Here is a 13,421-nt window from a genome sequence, read left to right on the forward strand (position 1 = left end):
AAGACTTCAACGTGCTTTGGCTTGTTTTTCTTTACTGGAATTGTGGCTTACGTTAGTGTCAACCATTAGACAGATCCTAAAAAGATGAAGATGAAGACAGAATTTTAAATATGTTGTTGGGACTTGTATTATTTGTCAGAGTTGATTTGTTGAATTCTTTATTTGCCTGTTTGTATTTATCCTCAATTGTACAACGCAAACGTACAAAAACCTAATACATTTTTCTTATAAAAGATTATATACATTCAATTAATGCATTCCAGACATACATCAATTGTTTTCTTATTTAGAAAATAATTACTTCTACATACAGAAAAAAAAAGAAAAAAAAGTCAATGTTATTAAATGAATAAATGCACAAATAAATCACGTTTATCTTTAGTGAAGACTTTTTTTTTAATGAAAACCGCAACATTAGGTTTCCTAATTTGTTCTTTGCCAGGATAGAGCAAATTGTTGATGTGGACTTCCCCTATGTCCTGGAGAAATTTGCCTCACAGGCGCCACCTTCATACAGTGGTACCTACTACCAAGCTTGTAACTCAAAACACTCTTTTCATACATCCCCACCCACTGAAATAAATGGAAATTAGGGATGTTCCAATTACTGATTTATGCTGCCGATTCCGATACCAATTATCTATTAGTAAGATCGACCAATACCAATACGAACACATGTACAAACCCTGTTTCCATATGAGTTGGGAAATTGTGTTAGATGTAAATATAAACGGAGTACAATGATTTGCAAATCATTTTCAACCCATATTCAGTTGAATGCACTACAAAGACAAGATATTTAGTGTTCAAACTAATAAACTTGATTTTTTTTTTGCAAATAATAATTAACTTAGAATTTCATGGCTGCAACACCTGCGAAAGTAGTTGGGAAAGGGCATGTTCACCACTGTGTTACATCACCTTTTCTTTTAAAAACACTTAATAAACGTTTGGGAACTGAGGAAACTTATTGTTGAAGCTTTGAAAATGGAACTCTTTCCCATTCTTGTTTTATGTAGAGCTTTAGTCGTTCAACAGTCCGGGGTCTTCGCTGTCGTATTTTACGCTTAATAATGCGACACACATTTTCGATGGGAGACAGGTCTGGACTGCAGGCGGGCCAGGAAAGTACCCACACTCTCTTGCTACGAAACCACACTGTTGTATTACATGGCTTGGCATTGTCTTGCTGAAATAAGCAGGGGCGTCCATGATAACGTTGCTTGGATGACAACATAGGTTGCTCCAAAATCTGTATGGACCATTCAGCATTAATGGTGCCTTCACAGATGTGTAAGTTACCCATGCCTTGGGCACTAATACACCCCCATACCGTCAGGGATGCTGGCTTTTGAACTTTGCGCCTATAACAATCCGGATGGTTGTTTTCCTCTATGTTCCGGAGGACACCACGCCCACAGTTTCCAAATACAATTTGAAATGTGGACTCGTCAGACCACAGAACACTTGTCCACTTCGCATCAGTCCAACTTAGATGAGCTCTGGACCCAGCGAAGCTAGCGGCGTTCCTTGGTGTTGTTGATAAATGGGTTTGGCTTTGCATAGTAGAGTTTTAACTTACACTTACGGATGTCGCAACCAACTGTAGTTACTGATAGTGGTTTTATGTAGTGTTTTATGTGGTGATATCCTTTACACACTGATCTCTATTTTTGATGCAGTAGCGCCTGAGGGATCAACGGTCCGTAATATCATCGCTTACGTGCAGGGATTTCTCCAGATTCTCTGAACCTTTTGATGATTTTACGGACTGTAGATGGTAAAATCCCGAAATTCCTTGCAATAGCTCGTTGAGAAATGTTGTTCTAAAACTGTTCGAAAATTTGCTTACAAATTAGAACCCTCACCCCATCCTTGTTTGTGAATTACTTAACATTTCATGGAAGCTGCTTTTATACCCAATCATGGCACCCAACTTTTCCCAATTAACCTGCACACCTTTGGGATGTTCCAACTAAATGTTTGATGAGAATTTCTCAACTTTATCAGTATTTATTGCCACCTTTCTCAACTTCTTTGTCACGTGTTGCTGGCATCGAATTCTAAAGTTAATGATTATTCGCAAAAAAATATATATATTTATCAGTTTGAACATCAAATATGTTGTCTTTGTAGCATATTCAACTGAATATGGGTTGAAAATTATTTGCAAATCATTGTATTCCGTTTATATTTACATCCAACACAATTTCCCAACTCATATGGAAACAGGGTTTGCATTAACTGTAGGGTGTTGATGTATTTATGGTGAGTACTATTGACTGTTTGTTAATATCAACACAATATTTAAACTGCTCCTTATTATCTTTTATTGCATAAAGTTGTTTGAGAAAAACTAATTCATAGTACTCAATAACTAAACAAAATACAAAATATACCATTACTCTTAAATCCTATTTTCCTATTAAGTCCTCCTGTGTCAAATGATTTTTTTGCTGAATTTGAAAACATTGAACAAATCAAAAACAGGATTATAAGAAAACAAAAATAAGAATATCCACTTAATCACTCTAGTATCGAACATATATTGATATCGCGATTGGTGTCAACACCACTAATTTATGGATTAATTAACTGTCCTTCAGTGTCATACACAGATGGCTGCTACAATGTTGACCCATTAACAGTTGAGAGCTGTTATACTCGCTCTAGACTCTGATTAATCTACTTGTTCATTTCTGCTGTAACGCGGTCCTATCTACATCTCTTAAATTTTACGATGCACGTATCTTTTGGTTTTGTTTCAAGCTAGTTTAGCTAGCATGCCTGCTCCTGCTGGCTCTCAGTGTATAACATGTTCATCTTAAAGGAATATATTGTCTCCAGACTTCCCCCCACATTCGACCCATACCAGTTCGCTTATCACCCAAACCGCTCCACAGAGGACGCCATCGCTTCTCTACTCCACCTGAGCTTAGAACATCTGGAAAGAAAGGACACACACGTGCGGATGTTGTTTCTGGACTCCAGCTCAGCATTCAACACCATCATCCCGCAGCATTTGGTGAGCTAACTGGCCTCCCTTGGATTCAGTACCCCCCTATGCAACTGGCTGCTTGACTTCCTCACAGACAGACCCCAGTCTGTGAGAGAGGGCAACAACACCTCCAGTGCCATCTCCCTGAGCACGGCTCCCCCCAGGGCTTTGTCCTGAGTCCGCTGCTGTTCACATTGATGACCCATGACTGCTGCGCCAGGTCCACTACTAACCACATTGTGAAGTATTCAGACGACACAACAGTAGTGGGCCTCATCCGTGAAAATAACGACATGGACTACAGGGAGGAGGTGAAACATCTGGTTGACTGGTGCAGAACCAACAACCTGGTCCTGAACGTCGACAAGACCAAGGAGATCATCGTTGACTTCAAGAAGCACCAGTCCAGCCATGCTCCCCACCTCATCAATGGCACAACGGTGGAGATGGTAAGCAGCACCAAGTTCCTTGGGGTGCAGATCACTGACAATATAACCTGGTCCCTACACACCGGAGCTCTTGTAAAAAGAGTTCAGCAGCGCATGCACTTTTTGCGACGGATGAAAAGAGCACAGCTCCCTCCCCCCATTCTCACCACATTTTACAGAAGCACTGTAAAAAGCCTGCTGACCAACAGCATCTCTGTTTGGACTGGAGCCTGCAACGCCTCAGACTGGAAGTCTCTCCAGAGAGTGGTGAGGACGGCGGAAAAGATTATCAGGACTCCTCTTCCTCCTATCCAGGAGATCGCAAAAAGCCGCTGCCTGACCAGGCCTCAGAAAATCTGCAAAGACTCCTCCCACCCCCACCAAGGACTGTTTTCACTGCTGGACTCTTAGGAGAGGTTCGGCAGCCTCCGAAACAGAACCTCCAGGTTCTGTAACAGCTTCTTCCCTCAGGCCGTAAGACTCTTGAACGCATCATAATGAAATTATCCCATCAACTCCCCCCAAAATGGATTAACTCGCTGGAATAACAAGACAATATAACATACATCCATAAACCTGGATGCATATGCAAAAGTGCAATATATTTATCTGTACAATAATCCATTTATTTATATCTGCACTTTTATTGCTTTTTTTATCCTGCACTAACAAGAGCTAATGCAACGAAATTTCGTCCTTATTTGTACTGTAAAGTTCAAATTTGAATGACAATAAAAAGGAAGTCTAAGTCTAAATCTAGTTCTAGTACGTGATAATGATCGTCGATATTATACTTTTTATTGTAAATTGGTCGATACCAATTGGTGGCCAATCAATACGCATATGAAGATCATTATTCATGCATTCGTCACATCTCGTCTTGCTTACTGTAACGTATTATGTTCGGGTCTCCCTATGTCTAGCATTAAAAGATTACGCATTTAAGTCCCATCTTAAAACTCATTTGTATACTCTAAACTTTAAATAGACCCCCCTTTTAGACCAATTGATCTACCGTTTCTTTTCTACTCTACCCCCCCCCCCCCCCCCTTCTTGGGGAGGGGGGGGGGGGGGCACAGACTGAGAAACATGGAGTTGGGATTTTGCTCTATGGTATCATTGAAACTGGGTCTGGAATCCTTTGTTCCAATTGTGCTCCAATATTTACAAAGTAATAATTGAAGCTTTCAACTACTTCCTTTACGTTGTTATTATTTTTATTTCCGTCTAAGAAATAATGGGAGTATTCCCTCTTAGTGCCATTTTTAATAATGCTACTGAGGATATACTGCTCTCATATTATTTTTGTTCCTGTCCAATAATTCTCTGTAATATCATTTTCTACACGATCGTAGTATGTTTGTTAACTTGTTTTTATACTTTTTGTACTTAATTTCTGCCTCCGTAGTTCTTCGTGCTATACATTTTCTATATAACATATTTTTCTTACAAGTATTGTTTAATCCGTTAGTCATCCATGGTTGATTATTCCTTCTCTGCTTTCTACTGAGTTGTTTCCATGGACAATGTTTGTCATAAAGTATTATGAACTTGTTTAAGAAATGTGTATATGCTTCATCAACCTCTTTTTCATTGTACACTGTCCCAATATTGCTTTTGTAGCTCAATTTTGAAAGCAATCATCCTCTTCTCTGTGCGCAGTCTTCGAAACGTTCTTTTGTCTTCCATGTTCTTCTTGTAGTTTCCATTATATATTGTAAAAACTGGTAGAGGATCACTAACGTTGGTTATAAGTAGACCACTTGTAGTGTTATTATCAAAATCATTGGTAAAAATATTATCAATAAGCGTGGCACAGTGTGCTGTGATTATGCTTGGCTTTGTGATTTTAGGATATAAACTGATGCTGTACATTGTATCAATAATCGATAGACTTTCACTTGTTAGGGTTCAATAAGTCAATATTAAAGTCACAGCATAAGGAACATTTTTTTTTTTACCATTGGCCAAGTAGTTTGCCTTGATCCATTCTTCAAATGTTTCTATACTTGACTTAGGTGATCTATATATACAAGTGATGAATATGTTTTTGCTTTTTTCCTGACATATTTCAATGGTTATCCATTCATCCATTTTCAATGGTTAAACATTCTAAGATATTATCTATAGCAATTGAGATGTTTTTTACCACTTTGTAGTTCAATCAATCAATCAATCAATCAATGTTTATTTGTATAGCTCTAAATCACAAGTTCAGGTTCTTCATCACGTACACAGCTACTCCTCCTCCATTTTTGTTGGTTCTGTTGATGTAGTTTAGTTCATATCCTTCCAGATCAAAATATATTCCTTTTTTTTATCATCAATCCATGTTTCTGTGACAGCGATTACTTTGAAGGGTTCGTTGATGTGTTCCAAAAAGTTCTTAATGTTGTTGTAGTTTGCATGCGAGCTTCTGCTATTAAAATTAATAATTGACAATTTGTTATCACACTTAATGTTGCTAGTATATTGCTCATCTGTATAATAAAAACAATTATTAGTGATGTGGGAGAAAACATGTGTATCTGGATCTATATCTGTGGTGAGGCACACCGTAGCCCAGCCCAAAATGGCGGCGAGGAGGCGTGGCCGGCAGTCCGATAGAGAGGCAGGGCACGCGGGAGCCCGGCCCAAGATGGCAGTGAGGAGGCGAGGACGGCGAGCACGCGGCGAGCGGGGAACGCCGGGAGCGACGCCACAATCAAGATTAGGTGCGTGGATGACGCACCTGGGGAAAATCAAGCAATCCTCTCTCACTGTATAAAAGGGCGAAAGCCGTGAACATCAGAAAGAGAGGCGGAGAGACAAGAAGGATTCAGAGAGCAGCTGACGCTGAGCGAAAGAAGAAGATAACCAGAGGCACAGGACGAGCGAGCGGAGAAGAGGAGCTGAAAAGCGACCTGGACTGAGGTTTTTATTTGCAAAAATAAAGAAAGTCACAACCCTGCTCAACGATGTCCCTATTTGATGGTCCATGGAAACCGCACGACAGCGAGAGTCTGTCACATTATCATTTTCCAAAACCTGGTTTTTGTGATCTTTGTTGCAGAAGTTTTCTATTTCCATATTTTCCTGTTCAACAATCTTTAATGTTGTTTCAATAATCTCTAAAGTGGTAGGTGGATGCAATCCTGAATCTAAGTCTTCTTGTTTAGTAGTCCCTTGGAACATAGTAGTGTTGATGTTGAATTTAGGTGCTTGTTTTCTGTCAGAGTTCATTATCATCATTGTTGTGGAAGCTGTGTAAACTTTAAAATTTGTCCAGGTCCTTGATGTCATGGACAACAAGAACTCTTGCTTCTAGACCTCCATTCAGCTTGATGTAGATTTTACAGTTGGCGCTTCAAGTTCCCTGTATTTTTCCCTGCTTTCTCAAGTTGCGTGCTTTCTTGGCGATTCCAGCATTACGTTTTGTGAGATGCTCATTCATGTACACATTTGTTCCATTCAGCTTCTTTCCCTGTCTCAGTAATGCCGTTTTAGGTTTTCTGTTTACAAGTTTCACAAGCACGACTGGAGTGGCGTTGTTGTTTCTTCTGTTCAGTAGGACGCATGTTTCGATGGTATTAATGTCGATTTCAATTTCCTTTGATTGCAGAAAGTTGACTACTTGCTCTTTTGCTGAGACAATATCCGTTTCATTTGGTTCACCTTCTTTATTCACAGCTTTCACATAGGATCAATTGGTTTAATTCGGTGCCCTGTCACGATGATATCATTCATTCGTTTGTCCTGATCCATTTCATCCATGATATTCCACAGCATGTACAGTAGTTGTCTTCTTGAAGGATCTTCATTTGTTGGCGCATATCTTCTTGAAGGGTCTTCATTTATTAGCCCATAACAGAGGCTTATTTTTACTGGTGGTGTTCTGAGCTTGCAGACTTTCTATATTTTGCAGCAGACCTTTCACATCTTGTTTGTGTTCTGTTGTTGCTTTTCTCAGATCTTTTTTCATTTCTTTCATTTCTTATTTCCATTCTTTCCATCATTTCTTTCAATTCTTCTTTCATTTCTTTAAATTCATTTAATAGTTTTTGTAGTAGCCCTTCTTGATTTCCATCAAGTCCTGTGCCCAACCTCAAATCTTGTTCCCCCTTGTGTCTTGTGTCAGCTGACACCGAACGTTTCTGGATTTCAATGTTTCCTTTAGCTTTTGGCATCACTGTAGGTCGCTAACGTCAGTGCCTCTTGTGTCTTGAACAGCACTTGCTTCTTTAGCGACTTGCGGCACTTTTAACTTGTTTGTTTCAACTATTTCGTACCTTGCACTGGTCAGAGATCAATTTGAGGTGTCAGCCTGTCAATTTATATCACTGCGTTGTCGGAAGCACTTTGAAACAGCTGTAAACTCGCCGTAGCTTTTGGTTGCTAGGCAACCGCTTTGAATTGCGGTAAGGCGCCGTTGGCTTGAGGCTAACGGCTCTTTCAACTCGGCTTATCTCAGCGTATCAGTGCCTCTCAACTGACCAAAATCAGGTCAAAGATGCCAGGTGACTCCTGTGGCTGTGATCGCAAATCAGTGGTCAAAATCTTCAGACTTAACAAATACTAAGGGAGCGGAAACGGAGCCTTTTTCTTTGCGTCCTTTCAGCCCTTTGAGACACTAGTGATTTAGGGCTATATAAGTAAACATTGATTGATTGATTGATTGACAGGAAGTTACAAATACTTTTTTAGACTATTAATAATCATTATTGTGTTTGTGTAATGTTTAGTGGTGTTGTAAGAACATTATTGGTGTCGGGTGTTAAAAAGTTTCTGGCTAACATATCACTGTTAAGGATTGCATTGCTGCTGCTAATGTAGCTAATTCACACATGCTTTTGTGAAACTGCAACATATTTGTTGTGTTTTATCATTAGCCTGCCTTCTCTTTTGTTGTGATGTCTGCACCTGTGTCTTCAGTTAATTTATCCTCGGCGAGGGGCGGACTTTGAGGGGCACACCTGCTCCTAATTAACCCACTGGTATTTAGGCTTATCACTGACAGCTTGGCCTTGTCTCCTGAACTCCTCACGTTGATGCGCCTGCTTGCCCTCGCCAGTCCTGGGATGTTGTCGCTCCTTAGTCCTGAATTCCCCAACCTCTTTGTGTTTGCTTCCTAGCCTCCCTGAGGTAAAGAGGATTCTTTTGTTGGATTTTTTGCTGTGCTCAGTGCGCCCTGGCCGTTTACCCTGCCGACAACTGAGGAACCTGTTTTTGTCTGTGTTACAGGGTGTGCGCTTCTGCCCCATCGCCTTTATTTATTCAATTTTTGACTATTTAAAAGTTTTTCTTTTTTGTAATTCTACTTTGTTTCCCGTCTCTGCATCCTGGGGTCAACACCTTGACCAAGACCTTAACATAATAACCGGCCAGATCATGGACTCTGCAGAAACCGACCCTGTCAAGAGGGTGCTGCACCAACAGGCCAAACGACTAGGCCAACAGGAAGAACAGTTTGGCGTTCTTGAGGCTTGTGTCAACGGCATGGCGGAACGCCAAGACGCTCGCCTTAAGACTCTGGAGAGACAGCTGTGAAGTGTACTCACCGCGCTGTAGGCGATGAGTCCCCCCACGGCCGATCCATCAGTCCAGCTGAGCCATCCATGACCCGCAGGTATTCCGTTTTCTGACGACACCCGGGCATTACCGGTACTGCTTTCCTACTATCCCAGCGCTTCTTTCTGGTGGACAACCTCCAGGGATGATGTCAAGGAGTTCTTATCTACCTGTGCCACCTGTGCCCGTAATAAGGCTTTACATCAGGCACCAGCAGTTCTTCTGCACCCACTTCCCATCCCCTCCCGCCCGTGGTCCCATCTGGCGTTGGACTTCATCACTGGATTTCCACCATCCAAGGGCAACACCGTTATATTGACTTTGGTGGACCGCTTTTCAAAGATGGCCCATTTCATCCTTCTTCCCAAGTTGCCCTCTGTACTCGAGACTGCAGAATTGCTGGTAGCCCATGTGTTTTGGCTGCATGGAATCCTGGTGGATGTGGTCTCAAACAGAGGGCCATAATTTTCATCTGCGGTTTGGAAGGCCTTCTGCAAGTCGGTAGGAACGTCGCCCAGCCTTTCTTCTGGATACCACCCACAGACAAACGATCAGACTGAGAGCACCAATCAGGATCTGGAGCCTGCCATTCGCTGTATTTTCCACCGGCAGCCGGCCTCCTTGGCGCTCGCTCTACCTTGGATCGAGTACACTTACAATACATTCGTCACTCCGCCTACAAGAACAAACCTCCCGCTTTTCCTTCCCTGGAATCTGAGGTCGGCGTCCCATCTGTGGCTGTCCAGCTGCACCGCACACGGCAAGCGTGGCAGAATACCCGGTCTGCACTGTCATGCACCTCGGAGCGCAACCAACGTCCCGCTAACCGCCACTGCAGCACAACACCGGTTTACAGGCCCGGTCAGAAGGTGTGGATGTCATCTCGCGATCTACCTCTCTAGGGTGGTGTCTGAGAAACTGCAGCCACGATTTATTGGGCCTTAACCCATTGAGCGAGTCATCAATCCCTCGGCTGTTCGACTAGGCCTTCCGGACTCTCAAGATACATCCCTCCTTCCACGTCTCTCTACTCCAGCCTGTTCCCACCAGTCCCTTGATTCCTCCAGATTTGCCTCCTCCACCTACCAGGCTTATTGATGGCCACCCTGCGTTCACAGTAAAGGTCATCCTCGACTTGAGGAGAAGGGACAGGGGTTTCCAGTAATTGGTCGACTGGGAGGGTTACGGCCCCGAGGACCGATCCTGGGTCCCGCGTTCCCTTATCCTTGACCAAGGGTTGGCAACCTTTACCACTCAAAGAGCCATTTTGACCTGTTTCACAAATTAAATAAAACAATGGGAACCATAAAACTCTTTTGAAATTTAAAATTAAATAACACTGCGTATAAAATTGTTGTTGCTTTGTGCTATGTATAAACAAACTATTATGGCTTACATTTGTGAAATCAATGAACGACTGAAGAGAAAATGAAATAACATTTCTGCATGCAACAAAACGTTTTTAACTCCGAAAAAGACGTCAGGTTGAAGGTTAAGTAAAATACTTAATGTCTACTTAAGTCCTCCTTGTAGTAAGGAAAAAACAAAACGCCAAATTTAAATTATCCACTGGCAGAGAACCAAAAAAGCCGTCCTCTCTCTCTGTGCCATCATCTTTTTACTGCTACGGTGCAGTCAGCTGCCAACCTGAATAATAAAATGTCTATTTCACTAAACAATTATAAAATGTGAATATATGCAAAATTATAGGAAATCAAAATATTTATCATACTTGGTCAATAGGATTTCTGCTCCTGAACCGTAGCGCACAGCGTCTCCACATCGGGGCTGTATGACGTCACCTTTGTCTTCACACAGGATTGTAAGTTCTCATCTGTGAGGCGTGTGCGATGTTTGTTTTTAATAAAGTTATTGTTGGAGAACACCATCTCACATACATATGTGGATCCAAAGATCAACAGGACTCTATGTGCATACTTTTTCATGTTCACACAAAAGTCGGGAATAGCGTTCCAAGTTTCGAACACAAGTTTGTCTGGTTTGGAGAGGTTTTCAATATCACACCATTTGTGATTCTGAACAAGAACAGCCTTCTGGCGAGAAACATCTTTAAGGTCCGCTGTCAGGCGCTTTCACTTGGACACCCACATGTCTTTGTCGGCTATGTCAGCCAGTTCCATCTCAAGATCCGGTGGACTCACACCTGGAAATGCTGTCATATTCAACAGGGATGGATTGAGGCTGAGGAGAGTGACAGGGAAGGAGAATGTGTTTTTTCCTCTCTAAACTCACTGAATCGTTTCCCAAACGATGTTTGCATTGCAATGACTGCACAATGTAAATACTCTACATTCACATTGTGAGCTTTTTTGAACTCATTCAAACTGGGGAAGTGTGAGAGTGTACCTTTCTGTAAATCTCTGGCAAGCACTCTCAACTTGCGCTCGAATGCCAAAACGTCCTCCAAGATGTGCAGGGCTGTGTGTCCTTTCCCCTGAAGAGCTGTGTTTAGCGTGTTCAGGTGCGCTGTCATGTCTACCATGAAGTGTAGCTTTTCCAGCCACTCTGGCTATTCCAACACGGGATATGTGAGCCCTTTGCTGCCCAGAAAGGTTTTCACATCTTCCAGACACGCGGCAAAGCGTTTCAGCACCTCGCCTCTGGACAGCCACCGGACGTTGTTGTGCAACAGGAGATCAGTGAAGTGAAGTGAATTATATTTATATAGCGCTTTTCTCTAGTGACTCAAAGCGCTTTACATAGCGAAACCCAATATCTAAGTTACATCTAAACCACTGTGGGTGGTACTGGGAGCACGTGGGTAAAGTATCTTGCCCAAGGACACAACGGCAGTGACTAGGATGGCGGAAGCGGGAATCGAACCTGCAACCCTCAAGTTGCTGGCACGGCCACTCCACCAACCGAGCTATACCGCCCCTGTGCTTTCCAGCTCGTCCAGTTATGAACGAAACTGACAGTGATTTAAACTTTTTGCCATTAGTTTATTGACAATCTGAATGACAGCATTCACTTCGGAGCATTCAGGAGGAAATGTTTGAGCACACAGATTAACGTGGACCCCAACTTAAACAAGTTGAAAAAATTATTCGGGGGTTACCATTTAGTGGTCAATTGTACGGAATATGTATTGAACTGTGCAATCTACTAATAAAAGTTTCAATCAATCAATCAAAAAAAGCCTCTTGGTGCAGGATGCTAGGGCTGGGCGATATATCGATATACACGATATATCGCGGGTTTGTCTCTGTGGCATATATCGTGATATTCGAGTATACGTTCGTGATATTCGAGTATACGTTCTTACGCGGTTGCTTTTAGCTGCGGGCATTACATTACTCTTCTCGCTCTTTCCTGTCTCTCCTTCTCACTAACAAGCGCACTTTCTTACATACGTCACATACTGTCACGTCATACGTCAAATACGTATACGCCCTCGCCCAGCAGAGAGGTAGGAGCATGGATAACGTTAGCTGTATTGCTAGCGGAGCCATGCGAGTGTTAATACGAGAGAAAAAAGGTGCGAATGAAGGAAGAATTAATTCCCAAGAAAAACAGCAGGGGCTATATCGTCTGGTGGTGGTTTGGCTTCAAGTGGGAATATGTCGAACAGACAACCGTGATTTGTCAAGTGTGGGCCAAAAGCGTTACTATAATAAGAAGCATCACTGCTAATATGTAGCATCATTTGAAAATTCACCTGCTAGAGAATGAAGAACATTTCATAACGTCCGTAGTAACCTACTATAGACCCCCTGCAATTTGCATACCGCCCAAACAGGTCAACTGACGATGCAATCGTACATGTATTGCATACCGCCATGACACACCTGGACAAAAGGCAGGGGAACTATGTGAGAATGCTGTTCATAGACTACAGTTCAGCATTCAACACCACAGTCCAATCCAAACTTGTCATCAAGCTCAAAGACCTGGGGGGTTTGAACTCAACCCTCTGTCAGTGGGTCCTGGACTTCCTGACAGGCAGACCACAAGTGGTGAGAGCAGGGAACTGCACCTCATCACCCATTATCCTAAACACCGGTGCCCCCCCAGCGCTGTGTTCTGAGCTCCCTCCTCTATTCACTCTACACACATGACTGTGTGGCTATAAACACCATTAACTCCATTGTGAAATTTGCTGACGACACAGCTGTGGTGGGCCTGATCTCCAGAAACGATGAGACGACCTACCTGAGTGAAGTGAAGAACCTGGCACTGTGGTGTCAGGAGAACCACCTCGCCCTGAACGTCAGCAAGACCAAGGAGATCATAGTGGATTTTAGGAGACGGGAGGCAAGGAACTACAGTCCCCTTAGCATAGAGGGGACACCGGTCGAGAGAGTGACCAACTTCAAATACCTTGGAGCGATAATAAAAGAAGACCTGTCCTGGACCACACACACAGACAAAGTGTTGAAAAAGGCACGACAGCGTCTGTACTTCCTCAGGAGACTGAGGAAGTTTAA

The 13,421-nt window shown here is 42.5% G+C and overlaps 1 protein-coding gene across 1 annotated transcript in view; it reads right to left on the reverse strand.

The window, feature by feature from the left end:
- The window catches only part of LOC133559255 (regulator of microtubule dynamics protein 2), a 116,734-nt gene that overhangs the window by 68,618 nt on the left and 34,695 nt on the right, over positions 1-13,421 (reverse strand). The gene's annotated exons all lie outside the window — the stretch shown is intronic.

This window comes from Nerophis ophidion, linkage group LG09 (assembly GCF_033978795.1).
Source record: "Nerophis ophidion isolate RoL-2023_Sa linkage group LG09, RoL_Noph_v1.0, whole genome shotgun sequence".
Lineage (NCBI taxonomy): Eukaryota > Metazoa > Chordata > Actinopteri > Syngnathiformes > Syngnathidae > Nerophis > Nerophis ophidion.